Source organism: Protopterus annectens, chromosome 13.part0 (assembly GCF_019279795.1).
Source record: "Protopterus annectens isolate FY-2018-M chromosome 13.part0, PAN1.0, whole genome shotgun sequence".
In the NCBI taxonomy this organism is placed as follows: Eukaryota; Metazoa; Chordata; order Ceratodontiformes; family Protopteridae; genus Protopterus; species Protopterus annectens.
In genome coordinates this window covers 498829928-498854075 of record NC_056747.1, presented here as the reverse complement: position 1 = coordinate 498854075, position 24148 = coordinate 498829928, and the positions used below count along the sequence as shown (strand labels likewise).

At 37.0% G+C, this 24148-nt stretch overlaps 1 long non-coding RNA gene across 2 annotated transcripts in view; it reads left to right on the top strand.

The window, feature by feature from the left end:
- LOC122788348 overlaps positions 1–24148 on the top strand; it is a 265411-nt gene that overhangs the window by 188781 nt on the left and 52482 nt on the right. For both annotated transcript variants that reach the window (XR_006362648.1, XR_006362649.1), the window contains exon 2: positions 16161–16285. This is a non-coding gene — a long non-coding RNA (uncharacterized LOC122788348). The remainder of the gene's footprint in view (positions 1–16160; positions 16286–24148) is intronic.

Here is a 24148-nt window from a genome sequence, read left to right as displayed (position 1 = left end):
TTTAGAAGATACATTCACAGATGCTGCAGACTGGAGCAAATATAGCCACAATATCAATTCTCCTGTTTTTTTTCGAATGTTTCTGATCCCTACAGAGGGTTACGGAACTCAATGTGTTGAGTTGCAGCAGATGCTAAAGTAATATGTGCTGTTATATAAACTGTATGGTCATAAAATATCATCTTTAATGAAGAAAAATAATATATACTCCCAACAGTTTGTGCATAATAAATTGTATGATAAATGCTAACATTTTTACACGATTCAGTCATTGAGAATTTTGTACAACCTGTTGACTAACTTAGCATTTAAAATCAGTTAATGAACCAATGCATGTAGAGCATTTAAAGTATAGTCAAGATTACATGCAAATACCTTGCTAAAATTATCTATTCCCAGCACAAAAAAAAAAAAAAAAAAATGGGTGGGTGGGGCCTTGCCTCTTAACATCATTAAGTGGAAAGGCAGGGGGCATAATTTCCTGCTGAAGTCAATCCTGGTAGACTAATTAGTTTATGGTATACAAGAGATTCCACCACCCCCATAAAAATGTGAACCAAATTTCAAATTTCATTGATCCTCAGAGTTCAACATGTACTTTCTTTTTAGGCTAAGACCTTCTTTGAAGGTTGGGCGTTCAGCTGGCACCTCAGCACCCGTAAAAAATCTACTGCCAATCATTAGTGGACCGGAGTTCCGCTGTGGCGACCCCTAACCGGGAAAAGCCGAAAGAAAAACAACAACAAACTTAGTAAAATCCAGATAAGGTGCTCCTGTGTCAGCAGTTAAAGAACTCTAATTAGTCATGTGACTCCCAAAATGTACCTTATTAGGATCAGGATTGCCTTCCTTTTTTTGATTTATACCTGTGTGAGACTCTGCATCCAACAGGAAGGCTTTCAATCTCTAAAGTTAATCAGTGAAACAGCATGGTAAATGTCAACACTGTGTTAACATCCTTCACTGCGCGTAAAGTATAATGTTGTCAGGTAGGGCTTTATTAATCTCACCCAAGGCCTCGAAGTATGAATCAAATATGCTCTCTTCCACCTCCTTAAAGGCATTTATACATCTAATAAGCTGTGTTCCACCTCCTCATAGGCCAAACTCTAAGAGCTGTTGAGGGAACCAAACATCTTCAGGGATCCTTTCACACTCTAAGGTTTCTTGCTGTCACTTTGTTAGCCAGGGAATCTTATTCACTGAGGACTCCAGTTGACTTCCTCAGAGTGTTAGTTTCTCTTCTGTTTGAATATAATTCACCCCAGAAACCTTCATAATGATGTGAGAGTTGTGCACCATAGATCCATCCTGCTTATCTGAAAGGCAACACTGTTCTGTTCACTGATCACTGTACTAAATTTGCTAGAACCATACATTTCATTATTCAGAGATCGATTAAAGAGGAAAAAATTATTTTCTCTGGGACCTTCATGCCTGAAAGGCCCACACTGTTCTGCCATGCTGCAATCAGCACTTGGGTAAGATCTGAAAAAAATACAAAATCAGGCATACCAACGTGCGCCTCGCATGTGTTGTATACTCCAGCATGAACATTTTGATCATAAACTAGAGTTGCAGTTAAAGCATGTTCTCTTTTACAGCAGACTCAAAACATTTCTATTGGAGTGACTTTATTTTTTTCTTAATGAAAATTTGCCCATTGGAAATAATGTTGCTTCTGAATAGATGCACAGAAAAAAATCCACTTTATGAAGAGTTGGAAGGCAGCAAAGTCATCTGATTTGCACTTGCTGGTGAGAAAGAAATTCTGTTGCCTCTTGACTAGCTGCGTTGTGTACATACTGTCCATTGTCAAAATAGAAGCAGTGTCACTCTGATTTGAATCCTTTGTTGTAAGTTATATACTTGATTAATTTAGCATCATAGAAGCTCCAGTAATTTAATCTATAGAGTGCTGAACAGACATGGCAATGTTTGATTTACATTACACTAAGCAACAATGCTGTGCTTTTATACTACAGATTATATAGTACACAATAGTAATATTATAGTTTTTATATTTTAAAACATAACACTGGTATTGTATACTACTGACCTTTTCTTATGGTAACAGGTAACTTATTTGTAATAAAATATTCGTTTGAAGGTGTAAATACATTGAGTCAACTAGCACTTCCCATAAAGCAGACAACTAGCGTGTAATACAAGGCTTATTCACGTTTACATGCTAAAATACCTTTACAGAGGCAAAATGCTGACTGTTTTATGTCTGTAACTTCTACAGTTCACATTTAATGTGAAAAAAAAATTAAAAAAGTGCAACGGAGTGAAGAAACTGCTTTTATGTTTTACCACACTAACTTGCATACCAGTGCAGTTTCCTTGCACCTTGATTTTCAGTATTTGAAAAGAAACCCAAGCTTCTTCATAGGGAATACTTTGATTTTCAGTATTTGAAAAGAAACCCAAGCTTCTTCAAAGGGAATACTTTTATGAAACTACACAATGAGACAAGCTGTCATAATATGTTACTTTTATGTACCATTACCTCGTAAATGATCTTTTCCCTCTATTAAAATGCATTTAACTTGAATGCATGCTTCCCCTTTTTTACTACAAAATTTACCCATACTTAAATTTTATTCATTTTATAGCATACTTCAGTACTGCTGTTGTATTCGAAACCTAGATTAACACTATAAATAGCAGTCTTTTGCAGAGTACACCTAGTAATGAGCATATTGCTATTCCATGAAAACCATTTGCCCAGTATACTCTTTTATAGTAGCATTTCTATGGGTGCTACAAATGATAACACTTATGTATTCTTACTATAACATCAATGTTATAACCTGTTAAGTTGTCTTGCAATACTATAATAATTTTGTGTAATAAAACTGCAATACAAAACTGGATATAATCTATTTTAATTACAGATATGGTAAAACCCTTCCAACTTGTCTATACTTTCTCCTCTACTTCTACACCCAGCTATTAATGACTATACTATTACCTGTTGCTTTTACTGTTCTTAACATTTCCTTATATATTACTCTAGCTCTTTTATTAAATTCCCTCTTTCCGTTTTGCACTCCTGAAATGTCTGATGCTCTTGTATTGCTTCTAATTAGACTTAACATTTGAGTAAATGTTAAACTTGATATTTGATATGTAGTGCTGATTGCTCTTTTATAATCCCCTGTATATATTTTGTATTGAGGCATAGCTGGGTGGGATGACGGAGGTAGCTAGCCCTGGAACAAGGTGTTAAATGTTAAGAATGCTAGTACTACTTTTGCAGACAGGTCTGAAGTGCTTCAGCACTTCATGTTTGGAATAAGTTATAGCAAGTGGTTTGCTATACATACAGCAATTGATTTGCCACAGCTTTAATACTTGAGGATCTTTTTGGCCTCAAGTATCGGAGAACATTTTGCTCTGTGACTTACAGTTGAGGGGTATTTCGGATTGGGGGATAGCACAGGGGACCAAAATAGCTCATTACAGATCTGACTTTTTTTTTATCTTTGTACCATTGAGTTTTTCTCTTGGGGCCACTGCTAAAATGTTTTTTTTTCTTAGTAAATGAAAATAATCTATGTACATATGCAAATAATACATTAGCAGTCATATATACTAATAATTAACTATTGCTCAGTGTACTGACTTAATTTTGCAGCACTATCGATTTTCCATAAGAATTATTGCAAGCATGTAATTCACTATTGAGTAGTGCATATTAATGTACTTCACTGTAACATACCAGTAAAAGAATACATTAGTGTATTTTTGTATTGACCTAAACATAATTCCTTATTGAGCAATTTTGAAAAGCTCAGAATGTATTAGACTAGCACTGCTAACCCAAATGTAACATTTGTTATATTCATCTGTAATACTGCAGTGACAACACCACTACGTTTCATACTACACATTGTAATTAAAATGTACAGCTATTCTGTGATACCCAACTGCCTAGTAGACACAGAAGCAATACAAATTACACTGGTGTATTCTAGCTTTACAGTGAATATATCACTGTTTTGACAGTAGACATGAGGTGGTAATGTGCAGTTACATAAATTTATTTTGAGCACTTTGTTTATTATACCACATTTCATTGATACTATTCCTAGACATAGATAAAAAACAAGATTTACAGAAGGAAAAGCAGTACAAGAAAATGAAGAAAAAAAATAAAAGTAGAAAGAATGTGTTAAGTGAAGAAATGAAAATTCTCTAACAATATAATAAATTGTAGAGGGGAAAAGAACCAACAAGTGAACTATTCAGAATTAACTATAGTAACAATTCAAGATGTGTAGAAAAATATTAATTAGCTAATATTTAAAAAAATGAGGGTGGGGTTTGAAATTAAAAGGATCAAAAAGGGAAGTCTGTTTTGTAAATTTGGTTAAATTGAATAGAAAGACATTAAATTTACTAAAGAAATGTGTAGAAAGTGGTGTCTGTTGGAAATTAAGATTTGTTCCTAGATGAGGTAGGAATTTAATAAATTGTGTATATTTATATATAATTGTGTGTGTAATAAGAGTTAGGGATTTAATAAATTATAAGCATGTAAATTATATGTACAGATATCTGAAGGAAGAGAATCAGAAGAGGACTGAGAAAAAGGGAACAAGTAATGAAAATGTGATATTTCTTCAACTTGTGTAAAATTAATTTGCGACACTTTGTATATTAGAAAAAAAAAGAAATGGGAAAGTATTGTATCCCTTGGAGATATTTTCTAAAAAAAACTTGATTGCAAAATCCACTCACTGGATGGAGAAAGCACAGGGATAATAGTTAAATCGACATACAGTGCAACCCCAGATTATTTGCTTCCTTCCAAAAAGTCCAAGATTGAACAATGTACTTGTAAAAAGATAAAACTGGTAAACCAAAAGTAAAACCACCATCAGCTTTAATAGGACAAACAAGTACAAATGCAAGTGACTTCGCGCTTTCACCCAACTAGGGCGTCCTCAGAGTCAGAGGATGCCCTAGTTGGGTGAAAGCGCTAAGTCAGTTGTGTTTGTACTTGTTGTTTGTCCTATTAAAGCTGATGGTGGTTTTACTTTTGGTTCACCAGTTTTATCTTTTTCCTTCCAAAAAGTGCCCACATTCCTCAATATTTCCAGTATTTATTAGATTGGTAAATGATCACAAGAAATGCAATTGATGGCTAAAATAAGGAAAACTAGAGCAATTCAAAATAGTCTTTTGAAATACGGATAGTTTAAAGGGGGAGCTAAAATGATGCAGAATGTGATGAATATTTGATCAGCTATGATACAATATGATGTATCCTAAGATGCATTAATGCTAGAAGAGGATCAAATGAAATTCTAAGACTAAAGATTTTATAGCAGGGGCAGGTAGAGAGAACATCTTTAAGAGGCTGAGTGATGACTTTGTACTCTTTGGGTCCAGCTGAATATTTATCCTTCAATCAGATGACAACGCTACAAATTTTAGATTAAAAGGGTCTGCACCAGAACATCAAAGTATTACTACATCGAACGTTCTAAGGTCGAACCATTTCACTCGAAACACCAAACACTCAGAACAGCAAATTTTTTCCCAGGGAAAAAAAAATTGCTGTTCCAAAAAACCTACACACAACACAGGCACATCAAAATACATAATCCACATGCATACACTTCACAAAACCCTACACTAAACCATGCATACACTACTAGCTATCCACTTACCTTAACCCAACCCTAGCCCTAAGTTCCGTAACTACCGCACACTCACCTTACCTGCTCCCTAACCCTAAAGTCCCTATCGCACACTCACCTTTCCCACTCCATAACCCTAAGGTCCCTATCACACACTCACCTTCATTTGCACACTTACCTTAACCCAGTCTGTAACCTTCACTCCACAGTCGAGGAAATAGCGAAGCTGCAGAAACGGCCAACCGAATACTTTCCTTAGGAAAGTATACAATATTCTGCAGCTTCGCTATTTTCAGCGTTTGATGCAAAGGGTTCAATATTAGAACATTCAAAATAGTAATACACCGATGTTCTACTATAGACCCGATTAAAATGGACAGACTTTTTTTTACAGTAAATTTTAATATTTATATGCCACTTAAATTCTCAGGTAAAAAAAAACTGAATAGGACAAAACAAATTTTGATTACCTATGAAAGATGAGATAAACTTCTCTTACATGGAGATTTTAATGGACCGAACCAGCTCATTTAGCAATAATGAGGGAACACTTATGGAAGGAAATCTAAAAACAGGGATATTTAAAATGGATGTTTACTGTTAGAAGTTATAACTATACAAGAACTCTATAGAGCCAAATGGCATAGGTATTCTGGAATATAATAGTGATTTACCTGGTGACCACCAGAATGCATCATTGACTGATTGCTGAAATTTCAAGTGAAATTTAAAAATTCTTATTTAACATTTAAAATAGAACAGAAAGTAAGCACATCTCTCTTAGTGTTTGCCTACAACTATAAGAACAAACAGAAACAAGTAAAGGGGAAACTTACTATAAATTGTCTAATAAATAATTTAAAGTAGTTAAAAGAAGAATAGTGAATTTTTGGGAATGCATCTGCCAAATCAGTGTAAGGTTAAAAAAATAAGAAATAAGCATTCCCCCATTTTGGGACTTGCTGACTTTACTCTTGTATTAGCAACTAGTTTAGGTATACAGTGAAAATGGGTAACCCTAAATGATTCCCTGGATATTCTCCAACATGGTATTGATGTATTGCTGATGCCTGAAAAAATAAGTAAAAAATATCCACTAATTCATAAGAGTGGACCAAAGTGATATGAAGCATGAATGAAAGAAAAGGAAATGACAGCCATCTTTCTTACACACATTAAATGTGGCTGAAATATTCCCGTTACTGAGTTGGGAGAAAAAAAGTAAATCTGTAAATAAATAATAAACCTAATAATAATAAAACTAAAATAAAGTAAACTACAGCAGAAATAAAATTAACTACAGCAGAAATAACAAGGACCTCGTATTTGCACAGTTCTCACAATGTGTGGCTCTTAAAAAGCCATGCTTGACGAGCATAAGGATTGCAAAGTAAACAAAACGGAGACAATCGAAATAACTGCAGTAGCAGTTACAATGACCATAATTCTCTGTTTCTTTGGTAAAGAATATTTGATAGAGGGAGAAAGACCAAAAATCCAGACAATTTTCAAATAGTACTCTGATTCACTGGGATTCTGGGATTCATGCCTTTTCAAATGCCAAGTGGTTATATGCAAGTAGCAGCCCTAGCTGGATATGCAAATAAGCTTAGGTCATTTGCAATGAATGAGCATAAATGAAGTGCTTTTTAAAAGCATGCCCATTTATGTCAAAAGTATAAAGAATGTAAAATTCATCATAAGGAATTTGCAAATTAGTATGTAAAAGTCTGAGGCTTCATATTGCTTTGGTTTTGAGTATCATGGTCGAGTGTGACTTAGGGCAGCCATGCTTGAAAGTTATAAGGCAAGAGGCAGACTACAACATATAATTCAAATTAAAAAAAAACTAATGGGGTTTATAATACTCTATATAGGGTATCCTTATGTGGCCACCCTGATGGTTTTACTAAAGAATACAAAAGGGGAGATGGGAAAGACTGAGAAAGTGGAGATGGAGGGTAACACAGAAGGAAAACATGAAGATGGGTTGTGCTGGAGGAAGGGCACCATGTTTTTGTCAGGGGATAGACCTCTCCCATTAAGTGTTTTTTCTGATAGGGTAGTATGAATTACCAACAGGTAAGATAGTTATGGACAAAGGATAAGGGAAGAAAGGCTGAGGAACAGATGGTGCAGGAGTCCCTAGTCTACAGAACCTCAAGCACTATTACTGCCAGATGGGTAGTACAGTGGAGGACCCTAATGTTGAGGGGGTAGGGGCCTGTGTTGGTGTGGTGGATAGCATCAACTGAGAGAGCATGTACAACATGCTGAACAGTACCTCCCACAGACTGACTCTATCTGTTCAGTACCTCCTTCAGTATGTCCTCTATCAAGTTCCAAAACCACCTTTTTGTGAGGCTTTCAGGCTGCTATGTGGCAGAGTGTCTGCAGGACCAGTGCCGCCAACCCTAACAGGACATCCCAGATGAGCAGAGGGTGAGTGATGCCTAACCTGGTAGGTATGTGACTGGGCTGCTCCTGAGGGATTAGAATCTGTTAAAAAAATAATAATTGTGAAAGAAATGTACAATGAAAACAATAAAACCAGAGACAAAGGGGGAGGGAATATTCATGGAAAGATTATGAACCGCAGTATCTTAAACTTTAGAACACCTGGCAATCATATTAAAAAGCAAGTAAATGAAGATAAAAATGTTTACTACAATAACTGTCAGAATAACAGTAAACACAACCCTAAAAACATCTGAACAGCCATTAGAGATATCTTGCATCCGATTCCCAGTCAAAAAATCAACCCTAACCCCTCTCCCAATAACTTACCTCTCTAAACTGCAATACAATTCAACTCTTATCTCATACATAGCATAGCATCTCAGACCAAGGATTCCCCAACATCTTATCTCAGCCCTGTACAACAGCCACATATTATCACATCCACACACACCTTCAAATTTGTGCCAACATCCTATTTGAAACTACTCTTAAACCATGCTCTACTTCAACTGATTACCTTGCAAATGAGTACCTTAACATTCAGCAGACATTACTAAATTTAGACCTATAGCAATTATATCCTCCCTCTTTAAAATACCTGAACAATGTATTCAAAAACAATTCTTAACCATCTCCTGCAGGAAGAACTCCTATCCCCCCACACAATATGGCTTCAAACCTTTCTGTACTTCTAATCTCTATACAAACCGTCAATAAAGCTAAATATAATGGCAGGCTAGCCTCTTCCTTATTTTTGGAGACCATGTCTAAAGCCTTTGACACGGTTTGTCACAGCAAACCTCTACTTCATATTTGTTGACTAGGTCTCTCTCAGCTCACCCTTCTATGGTTAAAAAGCTACTGTCCAATAGGTATCAGTCAGTATAATTGCAATCCATTCTCTCTCCATACCTCCCAGACATCAACAGTGTACTGCAAGGCTCTATCCTTGATCCCCTCTTCTTTAACATTCTCCTAAACACCCTCCACACAACAGGCCTTTCTAATGCAGCACGCAGAATACTCCACACTCAGTTTGCCCATCTGACAACATGTTACATCTCCAAATAATTAATTGGAAAACTTTAACAGCCACTGAAACATGCCTTTGTAACTCACAACTCATACTGAGCCCACCCCAAAAACAACCCCCCCCCCCCAAATCCTTCTTTTTATGACAAAATCAAAATTTAAAGTCCTCTGTCTTGATAATACATTGATGTCACTTCCCAAAGCATATTAGGCATGATCATGTTAAATTCAACCTGCATATACAAATTTGCATAAGAAAAATGCATTTAAAACTAGCAATGCTTCACAGGGCAAAAAATTTGCCACCACAAATTTCCTCCTCACACCTTTATGGAGCTCCCATCCTTAGTAACCTTCAGGAACCTCAAAAATCAAAACTTGAACAATGCTATAACATCAGCTATCCTCTACACAGAGTCTTACCACCTCTAAAATGATCCAGCATCCATCTGCATGTGCAGCCTTAAATACAATTCAGCAAAACTATGCTCCCAAGCACTCATTACGACCCAGTGACTAAAAACACCTGTCTGTCCATAAACCTATCAAATCTGCTGTGCATTGTCTGTACTCCTAACATATTGCTATGACATGAAACTCCTTACCTGTATCCATCAGGTGAATACCCACCTGTCCAACACCATTCTGAAAGACTTCCTATCCAAAATCTGGCTCTCTCCTTACTCAGCATCATAACTATATCCCTAAATGTGAACAACTTCCTATTCATACCTTACACCTCATTTTTCTGCCCTCTTCACTCACTCCCATGGGTGCCATCAGGCAGGTGTAGGGGGATGCACTTGCTCCCCCCTGGAATTTGACTTAAAAAAAAATTGTGATGTAATACAATTGCATCCGTGGGCACAGCCAGATCAAGCACTAGGTAACTGGCTGGGAGAGCAGCTACACTGGCTAGGAGGAGGGCCGCTGGACAAGATATTTATTTATTTATTTTTAAAATAAAAAAAAAAATTAAGGAGGTGGTTCTTAAAGAAGAATGCCAAATTCCCTTTGCGTCTGGTCGGAAGCACAGACATGACAAACATGTGTGACCTGATGTTTACCTATTCGTCTTCTGTGCATGCAGAATTTGAATTCTGGAAGACGTTTGAAATGTGGACTATGAACAGACAAGTGAGAGGTGTGTGTGTGTGTGTGTGTGTGTGTGTGTGTGTGTGTGTGTGTGTGTGTATATATGTGTGTGTGTGTGTGTGTGTGTGTATATATGTGTGTGTATATATGTGTGTGTATATATGTGTGTGTATATGTGTGTGTGTATATGTGTGTGTGTGTGTATGTGTGTGTGTGTATGTGTGTGTGTGTGTGTGTGTGTGTGTGTGTGTGTGTGTGTGTGTGTGTGTGTGTGTGTGTGTATATGTGTGTGTGTGTATATGTGTGTGTGTATATGTGTGTGTGTGTATATGTGTGTGTGTGTGTGTGTGTGTGTGTGTGTGTGTGTGTGTGTGTGTATGTGTGTATATATGTGTATAAGAAGTTGGTAGGTGTGTATGTAAAAGAGGGAGGGAGGCATTTCCTAACTGCCCAGATTTATGCCTCATATTTTTAGTGTTCCTCATAAAATGTGTTTTTTTGGGTTTAAACTCATAACTCCATGACAATTCCTTGTGTGGTGTGTGCATACACATACTTTTTTGTAGCTGTTAACAGTGTTGAGGATACGGCAGTAAAAGCTGTCATCTGCTTCCACTGAAGAACTTACACATTTCACCATCTTTACAAAACATTCGATGAGATGACGCGATTTAAAAAAAGAACTAGGAGGGTACTGTGTATGTACATTTCTTATGCTTTATGAATATTTGTGTCCATTCCTTATAGATACTCCTGAATCCATGTTTAAAATGTGAACAAAAAATAGTAAATGTATTTAAAAACAAACTCCTCAGAGATGAAAGGAAGTGTGCTCATATTCCTTCTGTGTCATGGTCACTGTATTGTTTGACAGCTAGAGAAAGGTTTGAATAAATTAATGAAATGTCAACCAGCCAGATTCACAGGTGAACAGATTTTCATTTTGTTTCTGTGGCATTTTTCCTGAACATTTTTAATTGACAGCTTGAATATCTTCCCCATAGTTAAATGAGTTAGATGACAATTTCTTGTAATTTTTTTTGTAAACACACCATTTTTCTCATGCAAGATAACATTGTCCATAGACGTGTACAGTAATTCGAGCTGTAGATGCTCTTCATTTCCTTTTAATTTCAGTTTCAGCTTGCCTTTTTCTGGCTTTATTTTGGTGAAGGCTGTATATCATTTGTATAATGTTTGTGATAGCTTGTTACTCTGTAAGGAGACTTTTACACTACTCATGTTTGTCTTGGTTGTAGAATGAAATTTCTTACATAATAAAAATATTTTAGTAGCAAACTAGAATGTAAAAATGCCTTTTTACATTCGAGTGGTAGATATCTTTCCCCCTCTGATTTTCGAGAAAACGTGATGCAGTCTTATTTTATTATTTGCAGTCTTCTACAAAAGTTGGTAGAAATGAGAGTAAGATTGTTCATTTTTTAGGAACAAAATGTTTGCCATACAGATGCACTACACTGTTGTTTAATTAGATTACAGCTGTCAGCTATGTCTGCAAACCAGCTTGTTTGCTTTGGAGATAAACTGTTTTTTTAAGCACGTGACGTGTTTGTAAGTTATGTGTATATCTAAATTTCCCTTGATAACTGAAGGTGGAGTGGAATATTACTGGCCCTTTTTCTGCAACCAAGTGTGTCTGTGTGTGTGTGTGTGTGTGTGTGTGTGTGTGTAAGAGGTAGGTAGGGCACATCTCTCAATTGTCTAGATTTTTTCAGAATGTCCATATTTTTGCCCCATATTGTTTGGTCTGTTCATCATAAAAAGGACTGAAGTTATTAAATAATGACAGACATTTGAGTTTGTCTTCATATCCTGTAGGAAAATGCATACTAACACAAACCTGGTTATTGTAACAATTTTCTAAGTTCATGAGAACAATATTTATAATCTGTCCATATTTATTTTAGGTTTGTCCAGATTTCTTGCACTAAGGTTGAGGTGTCTTATGCGTGAGTGTGAAATGCTCTACTTAAGGATATTAGATGGTTAATAATTTGCTTAGGCTCAAACCCTGCATCTTAGTTATAGGAAACAAGAGTCTGAATCCTCTTCCTGAACTACCAAGCTGCATTTTTCAGGGAACTGAGTTTCAGGTGCATTTTTCAAGGGACTGAGTTTCAGGTGCATTTTTCAAGGGACTGAGTTTCAAGTGCGTTTTCAAGAAATTGTGAGCTTCAAGGGAAGAGATGTTTACTGGTGCTTATGTCAAGTCTGTTAGTAGCACAACAGGTAGCATGCTTGCCTTTTAATGCAGAAGGCTGTGAGTTCTACTCCCACAGTACATAAATAGATTGTTGATATTGTGTTGTATTTTTAAGGGGGGGGGGTGCTGCAGTCCTAAGTATGTCTTTATTTGGATGAGATGCCTAGTAACTATGAACCTGTTTTCAGTTTGCAATTCATTCCCTATTACAATTTTCCAGCTTACCATTTTTTAATGTAAAATTGACAATTTATTCTCAAAAGGCAGTAGGCACTGAATTTGTAGACAAAACATTGAAATACAAAGTTGTTTGCTAGCTGCAACCTGTTCAATAGTTACAGATCTCTTTGATGTGGAATTATTCAGATTTCTTTTACTTCTGCAGAGACGTATGCATATTGACTGATACGGGTGGATTGTAGTAACAGAAGTCTGATTGGCCTTTTATCATTGAAATGTTCTGAATTGGGCTGTTTTCATTATCCGTTCATATGTTTTGTTCCATTGCTGACTGGAAAAAATTTCAAAACTATAAATTTAAAACTCGCTCTAACAAGTGTTGTATTATATGAGGGATATAATTTAATACAACCAGGAAGGTGAATCAAAGAATTCTTCATGGTCCTAAAAATGTGTGCAAGGGGACTATGATTTGAAAACAGCTCAAAGATAAATTTAATCTGCCACTAGCCAGATGCATTTTCTTTGAATTTAGGTTTCAATGCTGTTTCAGTGAATGAGTTTCAAGGGCAGAGAAGGTTTAATGCAAAGTCGGTTTTCATTGTGAGACTATTGCTTTGCCTAACAAATGTCAATCAGTGCTTGTGCTATAAAATTTGAAATAAAAGTTTTAAATTAAATCCAAATATCTGTAATCACTGTAGAAGTAAACCAAAAATAATTATGCACACTGACAGTTTTGAATAGTGTTTATTGTAAATGGGCAAGAAATAGCCAAGGAATAGGACACTGGAGTGACTGTAGGTGGGCTGTGTATGGGGGGGGGTGATCCATTACCCTGCCTCTTGGTTTGCACCCCCCTGCAAAAAATCCTGCAGGCTCCCTTGCTCACTTCCTTCTATCAATTTCTCTCCTCTGGCTTTCTCTCTAAATATACCATAAGCCTGTGTTACTCTCATTTCATATTGCAATTCCTGTTTGTATAATATTAATTTACCTTTAATTTCTCTATAAACGCAGTACAATTTTTCTAAATATGAAATTAATTTCATATAACTTGTATCTGTTTCTAACCAATGTTTTTATAATATATTTAAATTAGTATAATTATTTAAACTGTAGATGTTTTTGTATTGGTTTTGAAGGTTGTAAAATTATTGTTCTTAACATGTTTTGTAATACTTTGGAGCTTTTCTCCTTGCGCCTCGGTTGAAAATGGACTCCTACCCAGACCGACTTTCACAGTAATCAAATGTCAATAAATAAACTAAATAAGAGACAAAAGAGAGAGTGCACAATAAATCCATACGTGTATATTGTGTCAAATGTGATTTAAAACTGTGCTGATTGCTAAGAGCTTGTACATACCTTTGTTTGGAAGCAATCTATCAGGCTTGTCATTTGATCAATATTAGATCTGATTCCAGTAATTCTGATTGATCCCAAATAATACATGAGATTATACATTTGATCCTGTTGTGTACATTTTGAATTGCATGGTTGTCTAACTGGATTGAAGCATTAATATCCTTGCATCATTCATCACTTTATGAATGAGGAAAGTTACTTGAAAACATGCAGACCTTTGTGGAAGAGAATAGTGTTATCCTCTGTCTAGAATATACTTTGTCTCCCCCCAAGCTAGCTTAAAACATTTAGGTTATAGGAACAAGTTCTTCTGCACCAGCTGGCAGTTGATTATTACTGCTTTTTCAACAGACCAGCAGAGGAACCCTTACAGCAGTTCTACTTAAGCTTCCTAGCAACTTGTAAGCATTGTATCCTCCAGAGTCAAAGAATCTACTTGGGTCTAAATTTCAGAAGACAATAAACAAATTACCTTTACTAACAAAAGTTAGAAGGCCTGTCTAAAAATCATTTCTTGCCTTTAGAAATTTTCTGAATTCCACAAAAAAGACATCATGAATGAAACCAAACTCTTGCTTTTTTCTTTTAAAGGCAATAGCCACACATACCAATTTAAAAAAAATGTATGACTCAAATTAATGCAATTTGGTAACAAAACATATAATTATCTCAGAGGCACAAGCTGATAGAAACACAATAATTGACCACTTCAGCATTCATTGCATGAATGCCATGCCTAATATACAGTAGCCAATAATATTTCTTCCATCAGCACAAGGTCATCAGATCTAATTTAATTTTTAAAGAGCTGTAGAGTAAAACAAAAACTGCATATGCCACTACAGTCATTGGTAATGCAAACAATTTTTTAAGGCACAGTTCACCTACATGTCAATCTATGTAAAGAAAATATATAATTTCCAACATCGCTTAAGCCTTCTATCTCTTATCCTAAAGACCAGCACTGGTTGACTTCTTAGTAGACTCTACAACAGAAGTGCCTGTTAAGATAGGAATAATTAGTAGAGCATGTAACTATTGCATGACAACTTCAAGAATCAATCAGAAGAGGTCAGGAAGAATTAGGGAGAGAGAGATTGGATAAGTAAGTTACAAAGAACCAATGGGGGTATATGTATGTCTCTAGAAGATTTAGGATCATTGCCTGGAAGTGTTTACATAGATATTTTTATACCCCAAGCAGGCTCCAAAGAATCTTTTCCCAGCTAGACAGCAAATGTTTGAGATGTGACTGAGAAGAAAGACATAACTGGGAACTTATTCTCTGGGAGTGTAATGAGTTGGCTGACTTTAAAGTTTCCCTGCAGACTGCTCTGTCAAAGATGCTTGGTGAACAAGTTGGTGTGACTAGGAAACTGATTTTTTGAGCTGTGATACAGATTTTGAATTGCCTAGACATAGTAAGGTCTTACTGAGTCTAATTATGATGGCTGCCAAAAAAGCAATAACTAGAAAATGGAAATCAAAGTCTAAACCAACTTTACTAGAAATAATGATAGTAACATTCATAAAACAACTGGAACTAGGATCTTTAGAAAAGGGTAGGAATAAATTCCACAGGAAAAATGGGAAATGTGGGACCACTACATGCAGAGGAAGAAAGATGTTTAAAATAAGGCAGGATCTGAATGAGCTATGCAGTGGTTGGCTGTCAATTACTGGATATATTAAAAGTGATTGTATAATGTTTGCAGCTGCAGTTTTGTTGGCACAGTTTGTAAGGTATAATGTTTGCAAATGAGATTGTGCCACTATGATTTATTTTCATTTATGTAAATGTAAGATTGTCTGTTACACATAATTTAATGAAGATTTTTTTTGTAAAACAATCTTCCATCTCTTTTGTTTGTGTATTTTGCTGTATTTAATTATGACATTGTGTCATGTTGCATGCAAATTTTAAGTACAATCTGCTCATCAGAATAAAATTTCTTAGTAAAGTCCATGCCCTGTGCTGAAAGTGCTAAACAGATTTTATTCCTCCAGTTCCTGCCATTTTTTGTGATTTTCTTTTATGCGGTCTTATTTGCACCTTATATTGATCCTTGTGTCCTGTTTAACTGATACAATGTTGAAATATCTTGTGATGTCATTAATGTACCTAAACCAGTTTTGTTTCTTCAGAGGGTGTACTGCAGTTCAGACAGGCAAGTGCAAATTGATAGTACTTCCATGTGCAAGAATATGATGGGAGCTCATGGTATGCTTACAACTGATCATCATGCAGGCATTTGAGTTGGAAATTCCTATGGTAAGTTAAAGGATTCTTCTATATCCAAAAATTATATATTCTTGGTAAAACCGTTATATTTCAGCTTAGCACTGTAAGTGAAGTAAATTGGTTACTCTTGCTGAAAACATTTTTATGAATGGAAATCAAACAAGGTTGCCCACATAATCTTTCCATACATTTCCAGGCACATTTGCAAATATCTCCTCATGAAACATCTATGTAAATGTCAGTTTGAATAGTAACTGCATTTGTAAGAGCACTGCAGCTTAGTGGCAAGATGGCCCATAAATGTAGAAACCTTTCTGGGCTACTATCTACAAAATCAGCAGGAAAGGAAAAGAAAGAAAAGGCTTGGTAAAGTAGATGAGTTGCTGCAAGACTATTGGCTGCACAAGGAACTATGGGAATAAGGAGCCTGTGCGCAGTAAAAAGACATTAGCATGCATATTAAGGCATTAATTGTATAGACTGACTTTGTTCCCATGTGATTATGTAAAGGAAATGCAGGTTACTTGTGCTAAGGTGCTAATTACTGAACAAATTAATGGGTACAAAGTGGCATGCATGTCAGAAATGATGCTGCTTTTGGTACTGTAGGATCATTTTAAACCTAAATTAAAGGAATGAACCACTGTTGTAATAATTTTACTTGTTTAATTTTTAAAGTTATCAGCCTTTACTTTTATTAGTAGAAAAAACCTCTAGGTTGTTCTGTAGTTCATTAGCATATTAGAAACATCATCAAAATTTCAAATTACTTAAAAGTCAAAGGTTTTACAAAACTATTTAGGCCCTACATCATTAGTGAATGCAGAATAATTTAGATCTCTTAAAATTTGAAGAGGAAAAAGGGGGCGGATCTGAATACATATCAAGAGCACACAAGCATGCAAATTATTGCTAGTTTGGAATGAGAGTTTCTGACACACGCCAGTGTGTGACATGTATTGGGAGAAGTATTCTGAAAAGGATACCTTTTAAAGAAAGATTTAACATTAGACCAGGCAGTAAATATTGCTGTCAGTGTGAAACAGATCTGTGGCACAACTGCAGTAGTATTTGATTAATTGCATGGTTAAAGCACATGGAGTGAAGCTTGTTTTGCACTATTACACACAATTACACTATTACACACAAAGTAAGGATGGTTGTGCTTCAGCAGTGATTTGTCCTGGTTAAAAAAAAACTCTTTCACAGGATTTGCAATGATAAATTGCTTACCATTTTCTTAAGATTGTGTGTTACATGGGAGTTAGATTAGAAAGCAAACATTTTTTATTAAAAAAGGTACTTATGGGAAGCATCTTCATACAAAACTGAAACATGGAGATCATCACAAAGAAACAGGATGTATTGCACATATACACAGAATAGTATGATGGTACTTTATTTCTTATTGATATCACAGTACCTAGTCAGGCCACAGAGGTGGGTTGAGCAGAGACATCATTATTTGCACAAATGTAGTGGGCCACAGCAACAGGGAACAACAATAACTATTTATTTATTTTTATTTTATTTTACATTTAAGCGGGATGGTCCGACTGGACACAGGTCCATTTTCAGTGGAGGCCCGAGGAGAAAAGCTCCACAGTAAGTAAAATTTTACACTATGTTAAAATACAGTATACAGAGAATTTTCAAACAATATGTTAAAATACAGTATACAGCAGAAGACATAAGACCTCTCTCTCTCTCTCTCTCTCTCTATATATATATATATATATATATATATATATATATATATATATATATATATATATATATGAAAAAAATAGTTATACATGGTTAATAACAGTATAAGTATACAAATTCAGTCAGCTTTAGGAGAAGACCTAGACTATAATATATATTACAGTAGATATATTAGGAAGTGAGGTATAGAAGTGGAATCATTTTGAGGATTTATATAATACATGGGCATAGCCACTTATTCATTAAGTGTGTTCTAAGTGAGTTTTTTAAAGTGAGAAGAGGTAGGAGCAGAAATCAGAGCAGGAGGGAGATTATTCCAGGTTTTAGCTATGGAGTGGGAGAACAGTGCTTTTCCTGCAGTATTGTTAGCCCTAGAGATACAGAGGAAGGGATTGTCAGAAGATCGGAGAGAACGATTTGTATTATAGTGGGTGAGAAGTTGGCCTAGTGCAGGGTTTTTTCTGGATGTGTTACCATATTGTAGGCAATGACAAATTGGTGATAGGTTAGTAGCTGGGGTAGTTCCAGCCATTGCAGTTCCCTTAGAGTCTGGCAATGGTGGGTTCTCAAGGTGTAGTTGTTTGCAAACTTGGCGATTTTATTGTAACATGATTAGAGTCTGGCAAAGCCAAGTTTTCTAAGCTGGATAAGAACTGGAGCAGCTTACATTAGGGTAGACAAGAGGTGAGTTTGGGCTAGGGTAATCCATGCTTGTTTCTAGTGGGATTTCCTGCGCCTATTTAGTGTTCCCATTTTGTTATGGACTTTGATAATTTGTGGAATGTGGACGTTGAAGTGTAGATTTTTATCAATTTCAATGCCTAGGAGTTTGCTATGGTCAGAGGGAGAGATAATGGTGCCATTTTTGGAGGAGATGGTGAAGGATAGAGGGGTGGAAATGGTTTTGTTGGGAGTGAAATGTAGTAATTTGGTTTTATTAGGGTTTAGGCTAAGTTGGATCTGAGTGATCCAACTTTCCACAGAGCTACAGGATTCCTGGGTGAGTTGTTGTAGGGTGGGAAGTGATGGAGCTGAATAGATAAGAGTTGAATCATCACCATATTGTATAAGTGAAGCATGCTTTGTGGTGGTATGGAGGTTATTGATAATGGAGAAAAGAAGTGGGCCTAACATTGAGCCTTGTGGTACACCTATGGTAGCTGGTAGTAAGGGGGGATAGTTTTCCATTGGACAGATTGTTGCCTGTTTGACAGCTTTTAAACCAGGCTATAGCAGAAGGGGCAAAGGATAGGGATGTCAGGGTGTCTAGTAGTAAGGAATGTGAAACCATGTCAAATGCTTTGGAGAGGTCTAGAACTATTACAGATACAAAGTTGTTATTATTTCTATGTTGGTTGATCAGATTGGTGAAAGAGAGCAGAGATGTTGTTGTGCTATGGCATTGTCAGAAGCCATGCTGTATGGGGAGAGGAGATGGTGTGAGTTTAGGAATTGTGTTACCTGAGAATGTATACATTTCTCTAGTATTTTAGATAAGGGGATAGAATGGCAATGGGATGATAATTTGAGTATTCATAAGAGTTTCCACCTTTATGTAGTGGAATAATGTATGATGCCTTCCATAGCTGGGGGACATATGCTTCTTGTATGGAGCTATTGATAAGAATAGAAATAGGGTAGGATAAGGATTCAGCAGCTAGTTTTAGGAAGCTGGCTGGTAGATTGTCAGTGGAAAGGGTGGTAGGTTTCAGTTTTAGGAGGTGTTTTTTAATTGTTGAGGTGGGAACGGGTGAGAGCATAAAGGATGGGATGTTGTCAGGGCATTTGGTTGGGTTGTATGTAGGGCTGTTTTTGGATAGCTGGGAGGATAGTGTTAAGATGGATTCTGTGAAGTGGTGATTGAATTGAGAGGCAATGTCCTTGTTGTCATTCGTGGAGTTAGGAATGGGAGTGGTAGTTTTGTCTGGTTTTAGGAGAGAGTTAATGGCATACCAAAACTTTTGGGGATCTTTTGAATGTTTGTTTTGGATAGTGAAGTAATTTTGTCTATTGAGTTTAGTTTGTCTCTTGGCCTGATTTCTAAGTTGCAGGTAACTTTGTTTGGCTAGGCTAGTATTGTCTTTCTTCCAAATTCTCCAAGCCTTATCCCTTGACTTTAGAAGGGCTGTAGTTTCCCTAGTTAGCCATGGTGCATAGTTTGCCTTGGCTCTTATTTTCCTAATTGGTGTGAGTCTATCAAGGCTATTGATGAGAATATTGTTGAAGTAGTCAACGACTTGGTCTAGATTTAGGGTTTGTAATGGCTTCCAGTTACTATGTTTTAGAATACTATTTAGTTCTTGTATATTTAGTTTACGATTGTCTCTGACTTGTCTAAAAACAATGGGTTTTCACAGGAGGAAGGTGGGGAGATTGTCACTAAACCATCAGGAAGGCATCCTGTCTGCTAGCTTTGTCTGGGGCAGTTAACTAGTGTCCAATCTAGAATAGACTGTTCGTGGGATTTTATGTTGATTCTAGTGGGTTCTTGGATAAGTTGGGTAAAACCGTAAAGATTAATATAGTTAGTGGGGTTGTTAGAGGTACAGGCTTGACCAATCAGTGTTCAGGCCACCTAATAAGATGTTTTTTTGGGGGAAGATTATCTGTGGCCCATTGTAACATTTCTTCAATGATGGGAGAGTTATTAGCTGGGGGAATATAACAGCAGAGAATGATGATGGTTTTTGTGTCATTTATGCTTAGGGTTGAACCTAAGGTTTCAGCATTTTGAAATTTAGGTATTGGTGGGGGGGGGGGGTTGTAGAGGTTTGATGTTGATTATATTTTTGTAGAGGATAGCAACTCCACCTTTTTTTCTCACTCTGTCCAGTCTTAGGATATTATATCCTGGTGGGAGAATTTCTTTATTTTGGGTACTGGGTTTTAGTCATGTCTCTGTAATGGTTAGTATGTCAGAGAAGTAGTGAGCTATAAATGTCTGTAGGTCAGAATGTTTGTTAGAGATACTTCTGATGTTGACGTTCAGAATCAATAGGTTAGAGATTTGCCTATCAGAGAGAAGAGAGTTTTGTGGTCCAGGGTTTGGGTGTATGTCTCCAGATATAAGTAGATTTTTAGTGATAAATAGTATGTGTTTAATTGTGTGCACTATGTCTATGTTGGATCTAAATGATGTTTTTCTAGTGTAAGTTAGTGTTATGTGAGACTTATGAATGTGTAGGATTAAGCTGTCTAAATAATGTAGAAGGGATGGGAAAGAAAATGTGAGTGCATATTTGTTAGAAAAAGTGTTATGTGGAATGATGTGTTTTCTAGTGATGTGTTTGTATATAATGATATGATGTTTGTTAGGTATATGAGGGTTAGGAAGAGAAATCCTAGGATTAATGGTATTTTATGAGGGAGTAATGGTTAGGTCTTAGTAGTTTTGGCATTCAAGTATGGGTGTGTGTGTGAATGCATGCCAAGTAGATACTATGTACCTTATTAAGGTAGAAATTAGATAGAGGCTGTGTATGAGAGGTCTTTGATTGTAAGAGGATGTGGTCAGGTGATCTGGGGTTAGAATAAATGTAGAGGTAGTGGGGGGCAGGTGGGGAATGGGGGCAGGGGAGTGGAGTGAGCCGAGCATAGCGAGATGAATGGAGCAGGGCTACACCAGTCCTCGAGACTGCAGAACCTATCTATAGGGCTGCTCAGGACAGAACAGTAAAAGGAAGATACCTCTAATTAAGCAGGCATGGGAGGGAGCTGTGCAGGTTCAATGTGGGGGGGTGTGTAGACGCAAAGTAATACAAGGTTGTGAGTCAGAAAAACTGGACTAGGCCAGCTGCTATAAAGAAAACAGGAAAACCAAACTAAGTCAATTCCAGGTCAGTGTAGTGCAGTATCTTCCTAATAACTACAAATATTCTGCTACTAATCTAGTACAGTGTGGTGAAAAGGACTGCCACTTCTACAGAGTAAAACAATTGAAATATGGGCAGGTACATAGGTAAACTTTTTCCAAGAGAAAGTAGTTTTAAGTAATTGACCTAGGAGTACAATAGGAAGAGAAAAATGGGGGGTCGGGCAGTATTGTGCACGTGTACAGTAAAAGGGGAAAGAGTCTTCAGTTTAGAGGACAGATTAAATATGACAATAACATACACTAGTGTAGCTGAAAGCATTTGTGTTCCACCGATGCAGGGTCTCGCAGTGCAGGGCAACGAGACAGCCTTGGGCTGATTGGGGGTTGGCCAAGACACAGGAAACTTTTGCTGAGGGCAATGTGATCACACTACTGGATATTCCTATGAAGCAAGGCAGAAAAGCTAAGTCAAAAGATGGTGCCTTTCTACATCAAGTTTTTTTGATGAAGGAATGGTCAATAGTGGTAGATGCAGGAACAAGCATATGGCTAGCAGATTGGGGCAATCAAAGATTAAATCCTTCAGTGACAGGATGGAACTTCCAATGAGTGTAATACTGGCTAGGTATGCCATGAAGCCCTGTAGTAACAGGACTGGAGGCATCCTGTCCAATCAATCTAGCCTCACATTGGAAACCAGTGCAGGAAAACATGGAGTGGCTTTAGAATACTGATCACAAAATTGGCAATGGTACACATATTAGAAGCTGAAGGCTACAGGGGAGTGGGATAATATTGAACAACTAGATCCTGAGTGACTTGCTCATTAAGGTGTCCATGCATTAATTATGTAGAGTGTCCACCGCTGTGGTATTCTTCATTTCCAGGGGTGGAGGTAGAGATAGGCAGTGATGATGTCTCTGGAGCATTGTGTACCATCCATGATAGGTGGCATGCATCCTTGCTCAATGCATTTGTCCTCTAAAGGATGGCCATGGTGTACATTTGCCATTATCATCATGGATGCAGCAGTGGTTGCAAAGCAAGCCACCAAAGGCATAATCAAGTATGTCTTCTCCTAATTCCAGTATGCCATCTCACTCTGCATGTGTTGAGAGGACCCTGCAGTGGTTATACTTTTTCAGTCATGCCATGCAGTGCCGTCAATGTCTTTGACATGGTGTGAGTAATAACCAGATGTGCCTGGACCTCTGACCTGAATATCCACTGACTGACTGATAGTGCTGACACCCAGATAAGCGACTGTAATGGAGGAATTGCAGCAATGACAACTTATATGCTTTCACTCAATATAAGATGCATGCACCTGAGAGATAATGCGTCTCTGTGATGTTATCTGTCATGGTGACATCTGTGTAGTTTACGTGGAGTTGACACAGATGGGACAGCCATCACTAAACACAGGGGATACTTGAGTTTCATCTTGACCTGCTTCCCTAATTTTAGCTGTGGCTGATGAATGTGCCTTCCATTTTTGGTATTGCTATAGATGCAACTATACCATTGGACTTGGACATTTTTATGTTGCTTTCATCATTAGCTCCCAGTGACCTGCTAGCATCAAACATGTTCTGACCTGTTGTGCCAGAACCTCTACCAGTAGAATGTGTTAAAGCAGATGGATAGACTACCTAAGGCAGTGCTGAATTATAAGTATGATTGCTACTACTTTGGTGTACACACACACTGCTGCATGACAATTGCGTATATAGCCTATGGATACATATGTGCCTTGTTTAGCAGATTATTGCTTTTGCAATCCCAATGTATCTCGATGACCGGAATGCATATATGTTGTTATGAGTAAGCCATTCAAATTTATACATCACCATCCTACTGTAATGCAGCTTGTCCATAATAATCCTGGTGCATCCCCTACCAACACCCAGACAAACTATCTCAACTCCCCCATCCAGGCTTTTACCAGTATAAGCATTTTGTCACCTTCCAAAGAGAGGGACACCGGGACGACTTCCACCTGTCTGAGGTACTTCTGTGTTTATAGTCCATCCCCTGTTATCACACTGACTCAGTAAAAATTAGTATTCCTGAAATGCACCTGTACTACTGTCCTATTATGGCTGCCTGCAGCACAAATGTTTCTTTACCAGTCTGCCTTATCTGATTGCTAATAGACTTGGCAGCTTTACCCTTCTATATGTGCATAATATCTATAGTAGTACCTCTGTCTCTGAAGTGGTGATTTTTTCCAGCTATTGTTATTCCTTGGTCTCTTGAGAAGATGTGTACACCTGTGGACCAATGTGTGTATGCATACCTTTCCATGCCAGTAGACAATTTCCTCAGAATTGTTACATACCCCTTTGGTGGTCACAGTCCTGTGTGACACT